The 13,390-nt window shown below is 35.5% G+C and overlaps 1 pseudogene across 1 annotated transcript in view; it reads left to right on the forward strand.

Moving 5' to 3' along the window:
• LOC137813844 (disease resistance protein Roq1-like) overlaps positions 1-13,390 on the forward strand; it is a 61,978-nt pseudogene that overhangs the window by 16,985 nt on the left and 31,603 nt on the right. The window lies entirely within an intron of this gene.

The raw sequence follows: 13,390 nt of genomic DNA on the forward strand, positions 1-13,390 counted from the left end.
TGTCGACCTGTGTGGACTGCGAGTTATGCGAGAGACAGGTTTAAGCGGATCAGCATGCTAGATTAGTCAACTTGTCTCGTGCTTTTTGGTAGCAGACTGCTAGCCGGTCTGTATGGTTCGTCCTGCATTGTTATCCTTTGTTGAATTTTGATCTATCAGAGTTGATCATCACCCTACTACCACCTTAGTGACACTATTTAATCAAGAAAAATATCTAAATCAACTCCATAAAATAGAGAAAATTTAAAAGAATTATAAGTTTTGAAAATAAATTACTATATAAATAAATTATAATTTTTTATGCTCAACATAAAAATAAAAATAATTTTTTTATTTTTTATTTTTTATTTTAAATAAACATCTCTACTAAATTAGAACTAGTTCTCACAATTTTAATAAAATAGTTATACCATTTCTTAATTTATTCATTTATTTTTGTTCACATAATAAATGTATGTATAAATTATTTAAAAATATTTAGAAGACATAAGGCTATAATTCATAAAGAGTAGTTAATATGATATTAAGCTTTCGAAGATGAAAATAAAAATGGAAATAATTTTTAAGAAAACTCTAATACTAGAAAGAGACTACATTTTATTTTATTTTTATAAAAAACAAGAATATTATGATATGTTTCCATCACTTTTACAAGTCGAACCAAATATAACCTCACCCTTACACTTCCACTAGTTAGGAGGAACCTTAAAAAGAAATTATTTAAGGGAGTTGATTAGCAAGGAACATGTGGATATGGTGTGCTTACAAGAGACGATGTGTTCTAGTTTCAGCAGGGAGAAGGTTTGTCTTCTTTGGGGGTCTAATGAAGTTGGTTGGGTTGAGAACAAAGCGTTAAACAGTGCAGGTGGGGTTCTCACAATGTGGAGTAATAAGTCGTTTCAGATGATTAGTTTTGTAAATGGAAGGAATTATTCGGTGATTGAAGGTTTTTGGAAGTTTGGTAATGGGGTATTTGTAACTATAGTGAATGTTTATTGCTCTGGCGCTTTACGGGAAAAGAAGGAGATGTGGAAGGAAATCAGTGATGTCAGAATGAATCAATTGTCAAAGGCTTGATGTATTATTGGAGATTTCAATTCTATTAGACGACAAGAGGAAAGGAAGAGTTTGATGTCGAAGTAAGATTATTCTAGAGAAATAAAAGGTTTCAATGATTTTATTGAAATATCGGAATTGGTTGATATCCTGTTGGTTGGTAGGAAGTTTACTTGATACAAGCCTAATGGAATGGTAAAAAGTAGAATTGATAGGGTGCTTGTTTCAAAGGAATGGCTGGAAGTTTGGCCAAATTGTCAGCAGTTCGTGTTAAGCAGATCAATCTCTGATCATTGTGCAGTAATACTTAAAGAGGCGTCCGTGGACTGGGGTCCGAAACCTTTTAGGTGTTTGGATGTGTGGCAAAGAGATAGTAGATTTAAGGATTTTGTGAGTTCGAGTTGGTCTTCTTATGAGGTCGTAGAAGGTGGGATATTTGTGTTCAAAGAAAAATTGAAAAAGCTAAAAGTAGATTTAAAAGTATGGAATAAAGAAGTCTTCGGAGATGTGAATCTAGCTAGTAAGGAAGTGAAAAAGAGGATTGATGTTTTAGACACACGTGACGATGATTGTGGGTTAGCTAAGTCAGAAGGGGAAGAAAGAAAGGCTCTCCTTGCTGAACTTAACAAAACAAAGTTTAAGCAGGAGGCGATTATGTTTCAGAAAGCTAGGCAAAAATGGTTAAAACAGGGGGACCTTAATACAAGGTTTTTTCATTCGACTGTTAAATGGAGAAGAGCAAGGAATCAATTGCATGGGTTGTTTGTTAACGGTAATTGGTGTGAGGATAAACAGGTGATCAAGGACAAGGTTCAAGAGTTCTTTAAAGACAAGTTTGCTAGGAACGATGCATGTCAGGTTCGACTGGATAATGCTAGGTTTTGTTCCATTTCGGATTTAGATAATGATTTGTTGATTGGTGAGTTTTTTGAAGAAGAGATAAGGGCTGCGGTTTGGAGTTGTGACAGCTCAAAGAGTCCTGGGCCTGATGGCTTCAATTTTGGTTTCTTAAAATTCTGTTGGGACATCATTAAGAAGGATGTGATGGCGGCAGTGAAGGATTTTGCGGTTAATGGTCGTTGGCCCAGAGGTACAAACGCTTCGTTCCTTTGTTTAATACCAAAAGTTGAAAACCCCCAACAGCTTGGTGAGTTTAGACCCATTTCCTTAGTTGGTTGCCTTTACAAGATCATTTCTAAAGCTCTTTCTATACGCTTGAAAAAGGTGATCAGTAAAGTTATTGACGGTAGACAGTCGGCTTTTCTTGAAGGAAGGGGTTTGTTGGACAGTGTGGTAGTAGCTAATGAGGTGTTGGAAGAGTACAAAAGAAAGAGAAAAAGTTGTGTTTTCTTCAAAGTTGACTATGAGAAGGCGTACGACTCAGTTAGTTGGGACTTTATTTATTATATGCTTTGGAGGATGGGTTTTTGTGATCTGTGGATTCGTTGGATAAAAGGGTTGTTTAGAATCAGCGTCTGTTTCAGTTATGGTGAATGGTAGTCCAACTAAGGAGTTCTTTCCTATGAAGGGTCTTCGTCAAGGTGATCCGCTAGCTCCGTTTCTTTTTCTTATTGTGGCAGAAGGGTTGGCCGGGGTGTCAAGGATGGCCGAAGAAAAGAATCTGATTGACAGTTTGGAGGTTGGCAGGGATAAAGTGAAGGTAAACATGTTACAGTACGCGGACGACACCTTGTTTTTCTGTGAAGCTAACGCCAAAAGCATTTTCAATATCAAGGCGATTCTGCAATGCTTTGAGCTTGCCTCGGGGCTTAGGGTTAATTTTCTGAAAAGTAGAATTGGCGGAATAGGGTTGGATCAACTTTCGCTACAACGTTTTGCAGCTATCCTTAATTGCGACGTGATGGGTTCTCCTTTTGTTTATTTGGGTCTGTCTGTTGGTGGGAATCACAAGCGCGGTGACTTTTGGAATGAGGTGATAGAGAAAGTTCAGCCTAGACTTAGCAGGTGGAAAGGTAAGTGCTTGTCGTTGGCGGGTAGGATTTGTTTGATCAAGTCTATTCTTTCTTCTATCTCGCTATTCTTTATGTCCTTATTCAAATTGCCTTCCGGGGTGGCATATAAGTTGGTTAGGATCCAAAGGAATTTTCTTTGGGGGTGGGGTTCTGAAGGAAGGAAGATCGCTTGGGCTTCTTGGGAAAAGGTTTGTAAGCCTCATGAAGTTGAGGGGCTTGGTATTATTGATTTAAAGTTTTTTAATTTGGCTTTGTTAGGTAAGTGGATATGGAGGTTGGGTTCAGATAAGGGCGGTCTTTGGAAGGAGATTCTCATTTCTAAATATGGTGGGTGGAGAAGTTTGAGAGAGGAAGGAAAAAGTCGTAGGAGTTCCCTTTGGTGGAAAGACTTGAAAGTGGTGTGGGCTTCGGAGGGTTGGGGTAGAAGTTTTGAAGATGGGTTCAAGTGGAAAGTTGGTGATGGGAAGGATATTTCTTTCTGGGAGGACAGTTGGCTAGGTAGTGTTGCGTTGAAGAGAGTCTTTCCGAGACTATTTTCTCTTTGTTCGGCCAAAGATGCAAAGGTGGCTGAGCTTGGGTCTTGGTCTGACGGTGTTTGGGTTTGGCATTTAGCCTGGCGTAAACCTTTTTTTGACTGGGAGAAGCCTTTGGTGGATCAGTTGTGTCAGACACTTCTTGAGGCTAGGCTGGCTTCGGGAGAGGCATATAGGTGGGTTTGGAAGGCTGGGGGTCTTCAGACGTTTTCAGTTAATTCTGCCTATTTTCTTGTTAGGAGGGATTGTGAGGTGGATTTTTCTCCGATTTTCAGTAAGTTATGGAGTTGTAAAGTTGTTCCTTTTGCTTTATTTACAGCTTGGAGGGTGCTGGAGAATAAGATTGCTACTAGGGTCAATCTGGAAAGGCGTTGGGTGTTGGTGGAAAGTTCTTTGTGTTGTCTATGTGGGAAGGAGGAAGAGTCTCACCGCCATTTGTTTTTCGCTTGTAGTTTTGCTTGGCGGGTTTGTTGTTTTTGCTTTAAGTGGTTGGGAGTGTCGTTTGTGTATCACATTGATCCTTCGTCAAACTTTGTTCAGTTCAAGTTGAGCATGTTTTCTGATTCATTGAATGATGTATGGAGCACAATTTGGGTTGGGGTTGTGGGGGAAATCTGGAATCACAGGAACTCTATCATTTTCAATAGGAGGCTGGCTGACGCGTCAGAAGTGTGTGCATTGGTGCAAGCAAAGGTGTGGTCTTGGATTTCTGCAAAATGTCGTTCTACCTCGTTCTCCTTCTCTAGCTGGTGCTTGGAACCTTTGGAATGTATGAGAATGGTTTCTTGAAGTATGTTAGGTTTTTAGTAAGATTCGTGTTTTGGGTTGGTTAGTTTGGTAGCTTTAGGTTAGAAGTTGTCCTTTGTATATCTTGTATAAGGGTTGAACCACCCCTGAAGTGGTTCGCATTTATTTAATTTTTATTGCTGATAAAAAAAAAGGTTTTGTTTTTTTCACTTTCGTAGTTTTAAAATAACCATTTTATTCTTCTTAAGGTGACTTTCAAATTGTTTGTTGTAGAAATTTTTCAACACAAGCATTTTAAAATTTTTGAAACATGATATTTATTTGGAATAAAATTTCTGAAATGTAGTATACAGATAATTTCTAAAATGTAATATCGAGAGATTCATCCGTGATGCTTTATTCAGACATTCTATAGTAAAGGTATCGAGAAACATCTGTAGAAGAATTCATCATTATGGATGGTGTAGAAGGTCACCTGCCTTCGTATCTTCTTTGCTTCTATCTCCATAAATCCATAACATTATGTTTTCCCTAATTAATACATACTACAAATATAATTACTTAAAGTATAAAGTATAATTAATGATTTAATTGTATAAATTAAAATGAAATAATGTTTAAGAGACTTATATAATCCATAAAACTTATATATTAAGCTCTTTGTTGTCTTTTTGCTATCTCTACACATTTAACTTGAGTATATACGATAGGATATCACTGTTCTTGAAAAAAAAGAGTAGCATCCCACGAAACCTTCATTAGGTTTGTATGTATAGCTATAACAATCTTTGATGATGTAGCCATATGATTCTGGGTAAGTTACTCATTTCTTTTTTGAGAAATTTGTTTCTGACACTTTGACTTCACAATAAACAACATTTTTATTAACTTACATCTACAAATGTATTTATACATCAATAAAGATTAATAATTACAAATTATTTTCTTACCGGAGTTCTGCAATAGGTCTCACAAGGTGTCTAGGTCAAACGACAAATGTTTGAAATGTTTGTGCCAAATTAATTACCTTATTTGTTGGAATAGGAACTGCAACATCACCAATGTGAAGGGATCCACATTATGTAACATAGTGGCCCCTTCAAAGACATTCCCTAAGACCATCAAGCAAAGAATAGAATTGTTATTCATATATGACTTGCACTAGCTTATGGAGCCAATGTCATCCCCTCATGTTTGTTTATTGCACTACAATTCAATATTACCAACCTAATTAAGATATTTATTTTACAAACAAAACAAGCAATGAATTATTTAATCAAATTACTAATAACCTCAAGATGCAACCATCAGCTTTTGGAACCTTGTAATTGGTTGATCCTTCAAAAAGGTATATCTAGTGTAGTGATAATTGTCGTTTTGCTGTCAAATTAAAATGATTCCAACGTAGACATGTTTAACGCTAGAGAGATGATAGTATAATTGTGGTCAGATGACCCTAAGTTGTCTCCCAACGAATACAATAGTGAAATCAGTAAATCAATGTTTAGAATCTATCTGCAAGTATAAGAAAAGTTAGTAATAACAATAATGATAAAAAGGGATTTGAGATACTTGTGCAGAAAACATAAAAAAGGTATAATTACCTTATACATCCCTATATTTAGGGTTAGTATTCAATTTAGTACAGTGTTTTTTAAAAAAAAAAATCAATTTGGCCCGTATGTTTTTTAAAAAATATCCAAATTGGTCCATTCCGTTAAGTTTTCACCAACGACGTTAACTATTGATGACTTGGCGCACACACTAGTATTGGTCTGCTCACGTGGCATACTGAGGCCAGAGTCTGTTGGGCCTAGTAGTGTCTAAGTTGAAGAGGGGAAGGATGAATTGAAGTTATTAAATTTTCGCAATACACATTGGTTTACAGTATATGGGGAGAAAATGAACAAATTGATTTTAAAAAGAACAAATTGATTCTTCAAAACACTTTAACACAATCAGAACTTATTCAGATTAAGATTGAGATCAAACAGGAAAGGTTGACAGAACCAAATTGGTTAATTTTCAAACAACTTGAAGAACACAATTTATACCTAAAGATCAATCAAGTTCATTCAACATAAAACTTCAAAGAGAGTGAATCTTTATTAAAGATTTATTGAAGAAAGTTGTTCATCCTTAAGCCAATTAAAAAAACACATATTCAAAATGTTTTGTTTATGATTAGAGAACTTTTCCAAATCAAGAAGAACAGTTTTTATTAAGCCCAGAATTAACAGGTTTAATTTCAAATGAACAGATTTCGTTCTTGACAGATTAACCAAAAACCAGAAAGGAGTGCAGGGATGAGAAGAACAATGCAAGCACACTTTATATTGGTTCACTCATAATGAGCTACATCCAGTTTCACCTTACTCCAAGGTGGAATTCACTAAAAACCAGTTGCAAACAATTACAACACACAACAGTTCTTGAACTCTACAAGAACCATACAAGCAAAGCTGAAAAACTCTATTTCAGCACACCTTGCACTCCAAGAAACCCGATCAAGGAGTGACTAACACAACCACCTTTACAAACAAGAATTAAAGGAAGGATAACACCTCAAAGAAGATGCAAGAACAAAAACCAATTGTCCCAATTGCAGCAAAAACAGTACCAGCACCTTGACTAAGATCAAGGTTTTCATAAAACAAGCACACTTGAAGATCTCTTTGAAAAACCTTTCAAAAACGCATTCCAATCCTTCTCACATCGAAAATGTTTAATCTCTATTAAAACCGTGATTGCTCAACAACCTTTCATGTGAGAAAAGCTTTTCATTATATAGAAATAAGTTTTTAACAACTTTTCAAAAAATAGTTAAAAAGCTGTTATAAAAACAACAGATTGAATTTAAAACTAACAGATTAATTTTTTAGGAAAACTGCTAGCTAAGCTTAACCGAAATAATTGACTGAGTTGTACTTTTGGTGTCCTAACATAATTTCGAAAATCTTTTCAGCAAAACAAAAATAAACCTATTATTTTTCAAGCAAACAGATTTATTTTTGCTCATATTTTCCCTATGCATTCCAGCATTCTCTTCCTCTCCATCTCCATGATTAGAGGCTTCATGCTCAGCCATATGAGCAACATTCCTTCTGAAAACTCAGTTGTCTTCCTCCTTATGAAATCCCATTTTCATGAGAGTAGAATTGTCTATTTCACTTGCTGCTTTGATAGTATCATTTCTTTCATTTGTAGTATCCACTTCAAAATAGTCAATTATTTTGGACACAAATATTACATATGGAAAACGATAATTAGGGACCCTTGTGGATTTGAGCATGTGTTCTACCATAGTACTCACCCAATTTACCTTGAGCTGATTCATTATGCAGTAAAGCAATATCAAGAACATCATGATTGATTCTTCTAGGAGTGAGTTGCCAAGCAATAATGTGAGTTAAGAGTCTTGGAATTAAAGTCAAATTATCTGCATGAAACCTAGCCACTGGTTCAGTAGGATTCCTCACACAACTTCTATAAAACTGCATTTTGTTGAACCCTTGAATTGCAACAGTGTTCCCTTTGCTCACTTTCAGCCCTGAGTATTTGATTCCACCAACATTGCTCCAGATTTCTCTAGTGATTTTTAGCTTTACTCCTTTCACATAGGAGACAAAATTCTTTCCATCTTGGACAAGGTTGCTATAGAACACCTTCACTAGGTCTGGATAGACATTTCTAGACATTTCCAAAAAGCTTTTCATTTTTTGATGCTTGAGCAGAGTTTTTGCTTCTGTCAAATTTTCATCCCTTAGCCATGAGAATTACAACACCTTAGGTACATTGATTTTCTTTCTGCTTGTCTCATGTATGAACCTTGTCATAACTTCAGAATCTCTAGCAAACCAATTTTCCAAAATGCCTTGGTTGCTGTTAGGTTGCTCTTTGAACTTCTTCTTTTTGTGTGAAGAGGATGCCATTGCTTAATCTGTTGTTACCTGCACCTATTCACCAATAGACAGTTCCAGCTAGAAAGAAACTTAGTACATAATTCATATGATAGTCAACAGAGGAACCAAAACTAATAAAACATCATATTTGAACCTGGACAGCTTGTAGCAAGGAAGAGAAAGTATGAGATACAATTGATATAAGCCAGATTTATATAGAGCACAAATCAAATTTCAAAGATCACGGGTTTTGAAAGCAAGATCAAGAAAAACAGATGCAGTACATATTTAATTCTTATGTAGTACAACAGGTGCAGTTTTGAATGATGCAAGAATATATTGGAAACATGTTTCTGCTTAGCAAATCAAATTTGTTGCATAATTAAAGTATCAAATCAATTAGGATTTCCACACATGAATGTCATAAATCTGCTGGTCAATAATCATAAAAGTAGTCAATGGTTAAGGAGAGAGAGAAAAGTAATTATTTCTCTTTCCTAGTCATAGTTGTGATTCTGAAACAGGAAAAACAACATGTTAAAGCATAAGATAACATATTTAAATCTTTACTGCAGTGGACAATTTAAGCTATTGATACCCAATTCTTTTAATAGAAAATAAAATCTATCTTTAGCAAGAGATTTAGTAAACAAATCAGCTAATTGAATTCATTACCAATGAATTTAATATCACAAGTTCCATTAGCTATATGCTCTCTTAGGAAATGATGTCTAATTTCAATATGTTTAGTTCTTGAATGAATAGCAGGATTCTTAGACAGATTTATAGTACTAGTATTATCACAGTTGATAGGTATCTTATTTAAAAGAATTCCAAAGTCACTTAGATGTTGCCTTAGCCATAGTGTTTGAGCTCAACAACTTCCAGCTGCTATATATTCTGCCTCTGCTATAGAAAGAGAAACACATGCTTGTTTCTTGCAATGCCATAAGATTAGACTTGACCCTAGCATGTGACAAGTTCCACTTGTGCTCTTCCTATCAACCTTGCAACCTGCAAAATCAGAATCTGAAAACCAGTCAAGTTTAAGGAAACATTGTTTGGATAACATAGTCCAACATCTTTAGTCCCTTGCAAGTATTTCAGAATCCTCTTAGCTGCATTGTAATGTGATTCCTTTGGATCAGATTGATATCTAGCACATAAACATACAACAAATATAATGTTAGGCCTATTAGCAATTAAGTATAATAAGGAACCAATTAAACCTCTGTATTTTGATTGATCCACTGATTTTCCTGCACAATCTTGATCCAGTTGGCAGCTTGTTGAGATTGGAGTGTTGATTGCTTTGCATTGATCCATATCAAACTTCCTAAGCAACTCCTTGCAGTACTTTGCTTGATTTATGAAAATTCCATCCTTGAGTTGTTTCACTTGCAATCTATGGAAGAAATTCATTTCTCCTAACATTGACATCTCAAATTCACTTTTCATTGCTTCTACAAAAGCTTCACACATTTCTTCATTTGTTGATCCAAAGATGATATCATCAACATAGACTTGCACAAGTATAATGTCTTCTCTTTTCTTCTTTATGAACAAGGTTTTGTCATAGGTGCCACAGTCATAACTTTGAGAAAGCAGAAACTCACTTAGCCTCTCATACCATTGTCTAGGTGTCTGCTTTAAACCATAAGTGCCTTCTTGAGCTTGTACACATGCTCCAGATTTTTGTAGTCTTCAAATCCTGGAGGCTGAGAGACAAACACTTCTTCATTAATATATCCATTCAAGAATGCACTCTTAACATCTATTTGGAATAACCTGAATCCTTTTATGCTTGAAAATGCTAAGAGTAATATGATAGCTTCAAGTCGTGCTATTGGTGCATAGGTTTCACCAAAATCTATTCCCTCTTCTTGGTTGTAGCCTTTAGCAAGCAGCCTTGCTTTATTTCTGGTGATAGCCCCATGTTCATCCATCTTGTTCCTGTACATCCATTTGGTTCCTATGATATTCATTGCATGTGTTCTTGGAACTAAGGACCATACTTCATTGTATTCAAACTGATTTAACTCTTCTTGCATAGCTGCTATCCAGTTGCTGTCTTGTAGTGCTTCCTCCAGATTTTTAGGCTCTACTTGTGAAACAAAGGTCATTGTCTTGCAGAAATTGTTAAGAGAATTCCTTGTTGAGTCTCCTTTCTCAATTTTCCCAATTACATTGTCAAGTGTGAGATCCCTGGGAGTCTTCCACTCTTTAGGAAATCCTGCATTCACAACTTATTCTTTGCCAGCACTTGAATTAGTTGCATCAGGATCAATAGATTGATTCTTTTGTAGAATAGTTCTTAAATCATCCACACCAGGTTCATCCAAAACAGATTTAGGCACAATACAATCAGATTCATCAAACACCACATGCATATACTCTTCCACAGTAAGCAATCTTTTGTTATACACTCTGTAAGCATGTCCATTAATAGCATAGCTAATATGTATCCCTTCATCAGATTTAGGATCAAATTTGCCCAGATTATCTTTTCCATTATTCAGAATAAAATATTTGCAACCAAAGACCCTAAGATGACTAATGCTAGGCTTCCTACCTTTATACAGTTCATAGGGAGTTTTCTTAAGAATAAGTCTATTAAAAGTTCTGTTAAGCACATAAGAAACAGTGTATATTGCATCTGCCCAGAAATATTTAGGTAGATTAGATTCATTTAACATGGTCCTAGCTAATTCCTCTAGTGATCTATTCTTCCTTTCAATTACACCATTTTGTTGGGGTGTCCTAGGAGCAGAATAACTATGTATGACCCCATGTTTTTCACAGAACCTATCAAACTTTGCATTTTGAAACTCTCCCCTATGATCACTACGAATCTATTTTATGTTTTTTTCATTTTCATTATGCAGAACCTTAGCCATTTTCTTAAAAGCTTTATATGCATCATTTTTAGAAGCAAGAAAGAGAGTCCATGTATATCTTGAGAAATCATCAACAATTACCAAAGCATAGAAGTTTCCAGCTAAACTAGCAGTCCTAGAAGGTCCAAACAAATCCATATGTTGAACATCAAAAGCTTTATTTGTAGAAACCACATCCTTTGTTTTAAAAGAAGTTCTTATTTGTTTACTCTTTACCCATGCATCACACAATCTGTTATTTTGAAACTTTATATTTGGTAAACCAGAAACAATATCCTTAGACTTCAACTTATTCAAGTGATTAGTATGGATATGAGCTAACCTCCTATGCCACAACCAAGACTCATCACTTTTTGATAGCAAACATTCATTTTCAGAGCAACTATTCATAATATCTAAGAGATAGATGTTGTTTACCCTTCTACCCGTGAACAACACCTCACCAAAGGTTTCGCTTGAAATTGTATAGGTGTTGGCTTCAAAATTAACCTTGTAGCCCTTGTGACGCAATTGGCTAATACTTAGAAGACTATGCTTTAGTCCTTCCACATATAACACATTCTCAATTGTGGTTGAATCTTTAGTACCAACATTTCCTCTTCCGAGAATTCTTCCTCTATTGTTGTCTCCATATGTGACATGCCCCTCAGCTTTAAGTTTCAGACTTGTGAATTGAGCCAAATCACAAGTCATATGCTTTGAACATCCGCTATCCAAGTACCACTGGTTTTTCCTGCTGTTTTTCTGCAAAACAGATTTAACACATATGGTACCCCTCTTTAGTCTAGGGTCCAGCATGATTAATGCCTTTCCTTAGGAAGCCATTTGACCAATCCTTTAGGAAAAAGGTACCTTCTAGCTTTACATGTTCTAGAGATATGTCCAAATTCCATACTGTAAAAGCAAGGTGCAGTATGCATTATATTTGAACGGTTAAAAGAAGAAAAACCTGTTTCGGAAGGAACAAAAAAACTGGACAGCTTTTTCACATTGTTCTTTATTCCAGGATTATATCCTAGCCCATTTTATTAAAAACAGCATTTTGAGATCCCAATAATGTTTCAAAATTTTCTCTACCTTTGGTGAAATTTGATAAGGTTTTCAGCAAATATTCAACTTGTTTTTCCAACTTCTTACAATTTTCACAGGTTTTTATAGATGCATGCAAACATGTCAATTCAAGTCTAACCAAATTAGTTTTAGCTTTATGTAATTCTTCCTTAAGTGACTTAACCTTAGGTTCAAGTACCCTATTTACTTTGTTCAGTTTGTTACATATGACAGCCAATCTGTTTGCTTCATCATGTGTTTCCTTAAAGGCAATTAACAGCTGATCATAACTTTCAGAATCAGTGGAAAAGTCACTCACCGAATTAGAGATTGATCCTTCATCATTCACCATAAAGAACATATTTGCTTCTTCACTTCCAGTTGAGGAGTCACTTGTTGAGGATACTTCATTTTCTTCCCAAAAGATATATGTTATTTTTCCTTTGCCTCTTTCACTCTTCTTATTTGCTGGTTTTTCTTTGTTTTGATTGTTTGGACAATCAATCTTTATGTGACCTGGTTTACCACAACCAAAGCAAGTATAACTAGAAGAATTTGAGTAATTGGATTTTGAGTACCTTTTTCTTTGTTGAATTCTATCTCGGTTCATCCTTTTAAGAAATCTATTGAATTTTCTGATAAGCAGACTCAAGGTCTCATCATGTTCAGGATTCTCCTCTTCCTCACTTGTATCATGTTCCATTGTAGTCTTCAAGGTAATTCCTTTGGCTCTTTTCTCCATTGTTTCTTGTTTTTTCAATCTTTTGAGTTCTAACTCATGCTCCATCAATTTTCCAAACAATGCAGCAGTGGACATCTTGGATAAATCTCTGGATTCAGAGATTGTTGTTACCTTTGGCTGCCAACTCCTATCAAGGCATTTCAGCACCTTTATGTTGAGCTCTTCCTTGTTAAAGACCTTACCAAGACCAGTGAGATGATTTACAATATGTATAAACTATTTATGCACATCTGCAATGCTCTCTTCTAATTGCATCCTGAAAAGTTCATATTCTTGAATGAGTGAGTGCTTCCTTGCTTGTTTCACATCATCCGTGCCCTCATGAGTTACTTCTAGTACTTCCCACATCTCCTTGGCCGAGTTGCATTGAGATACTCTAAAGAATTCATCCATATTCAATGCAGAGGTAATTATGTTCTTGGCTAGGGAGTCATATTGAGCCTTCTTCTTTTCACTTTCACTCCAATCAGACTAAGGCTTCATTACTGTT

The sequence above is a fragment of the Phaseolus vulgaris genome, chromosome 10 (assembly GCF_051622355.1).
Source record: "Phaseolus vulgaris cultivar YP4 chromosome 10, ASM5162235v1, whole genome shotgun sequence".
NCBI classification, from domain to species: Eukaryota; Viridiplantae; Streptophyta; class Magnoliopsida; order Fabales; family Fabaceae; genus Phaseolus; species Phaseolus vulgaris.